At 38.7% G+C, this 2020-nt stretch overlaps 1 long non-coding RNA gene across 1 annotated transcript in view; it reads right to left on the minus strand.

Annotated features, from left to right (window-relative positions):
* Window positions 1-537: 537 nt before the first annotated feature.
* Window positions 538-2020, minus strand: part of LOC104954642 (uncharacterized) — a 14665-nt gene continuing 13182 nt past the window's right edge. The window contains exon 3 of the long non-coding RNA XR_799357.1: window positions 538-633. This is a non-coding gene — a long non-coding RNA (uncharacterized lncRNA). The remainder of the gene's footprint in view (window positions 634-2020) is intronic.

Raw genomic sequence — 2020 nt, forward strand, 5'->3', positions numbered from 1 at the left:
GGAGACAGCAGAGCTCTGGGCAATAAAGAAGATTTGTTTGACTTTTTTTCACTTTGTTGTGGTCCTACTTTCCTCCGCTCTTGTCTCTGATTGTGAGTGTGTTCATTCATGTGTGTGTGTGCGGAGCCCCGCCCTTCAGAAACAGAGCGGAGGGAGAATGTGAATACGCAAGGCAGTGGACAGTGAAACATGCACATTGGATAAATAACATGGCGTTTAATTTATTTAATAAAAGAGCACATGTTCAATGTGAAACGTGACCGTAGATAGATTACTTCAGTTGCAATTTGGTGCTACATATATATATTTTTTAAATAATAAAAAAAACAAAAAAAACACCTTGAATTTCAGGCAGGGCATGGGGCTCCGTTGGCAGGGCGCAGCGCCCCGCCAAGACAATGGTAGGGGAAACACTGATCTGAATTCAGTGTGCAGTTTACTTTGTGCAGAGGTGTGGAGAGGCGGGGCTATTGCGTCATCATTATCAGACAATGATCGTATGGGGTGCACACACGGAGCCTTTGGACCCCCCAGAGCGTTGCGTATGCCGTTCTATCCACCTTGGGACCCATTATAGTTTCCGCAGTTGTTTACTGTCATATTCGGTCGTCCTCGTTTGGCCGAACGGTCTATCTATACAGATGTAGTGATTCATTTCAGACAGTTTGAAACGCGAGGGCCGTGATTGGTACGTGATCTGCCCTCGCTCAAGGGAAAACCTCCAGCTTGACTTGAGACCGCCCCCGTGATAGATAAATGTAATTATAATGAAGCCAGCTGCAATGGATCATTGATCCACCAGGGGGTGCAGTGGGGTTCCACACTGGAGCTCATGTGAAATAAAGTCAGATACAGTACGCTGGATGTACAGCGGAACTTTGTTAAGATCCATATGTCACGGATATCATACTACTGTGCTAAATAAGAGACATGTAATCATTTACAAAACATCACCATGTTGTTCAGTAGTATGATATCCGTGACATATGGATCTTAACAAAGTTCCGCTGTACATNTATCAACGTCAAGTACACAGTGAATTATATTATTATTAATAGAGATACTCTTAACTCCAGCTACACGCTTGCTGGGATCCCCGCTCAATGGCATAAAATCAAAATGTGCAAGTAAACGTATAGCCCTAGCATGCCTTTCAACTAAACGCCTCGTTCTTATGAACTGGAAAGCCAGAAAGCCCAACTGCTTCAATTTAAATAGATTGCTGGAGGACTCCCTAAACATCTTAAGTATGGAAGAAGCTGCTTTCTCCCTGTTATATTTGGTTAAGCCAGACAACAGGCTTTGGGATAAGATAAGGGCCGACTCAAACCATCTCGGCTGCGAACAATAAATATAATGATTATAATAATATTAATAAATAAATATAAATAAAGAGAAATAAGCTATGAAGAAACAGAACAAGAATGGTAATAATAATGAAAGAAGTGAAATTAAATGGATGAATAGGTGAATTAATCAGAAAAGGAAGAGATGTGTATGTGTGTGTGTGTGTGTGTATATATATATCTATTTATTTATTTTACTATTTATTTACTGTATCTATTATACTTCTTCTTTTTTTTTGCCTTATAATAATAATAATGAGGAAACAATGAAGTATAGTTAAAGTTAAAGTTAAAGCCTTTTATTGTCATTATACACAGAGTATAATGAGATTCAGAGTGCAACTCTGTCTCGGTGTGCAAAAAATACAAACACATACGTATATCTATATTATGAAGCAAATCATGTATAAATACAACGCCATATGCATACATAAAATGTAACTGACACTGTAATCCTCCTACCGCCCCACCCTTCATGTCATTGTCCTGTCCTATTTGTGATGTGTGTGAGCCATGTCCTTGTCTGTATGTCTTTGTCTTTGAAAATGTTTAATACAATATAAATGTTATAATAATACAAAAAAAAGTACACAGTGAATTATTTCACAATGCTGGCTTGACTCTATAATGGCACAATATGATACAGTATAAGAAAAGGGAGACATGTCACTTGT

The sequence above is a fragment of the Notothenia coriiceps genome, unplaced genomic scaffold (assembly GCF_000735185.1).
Source record: "Notothenia coriiceps isolate Sejong01 unplaced genomic scaffold, NC01 NC01_scaffold00023586, whole genome shotgun sequence".
Lineage (NCBI taxonomy): Eukaryota > Metazoa > Chordata > Actinopteri > Perciformes > Nototheniidae > Notothenia > Notothenia coriiceps.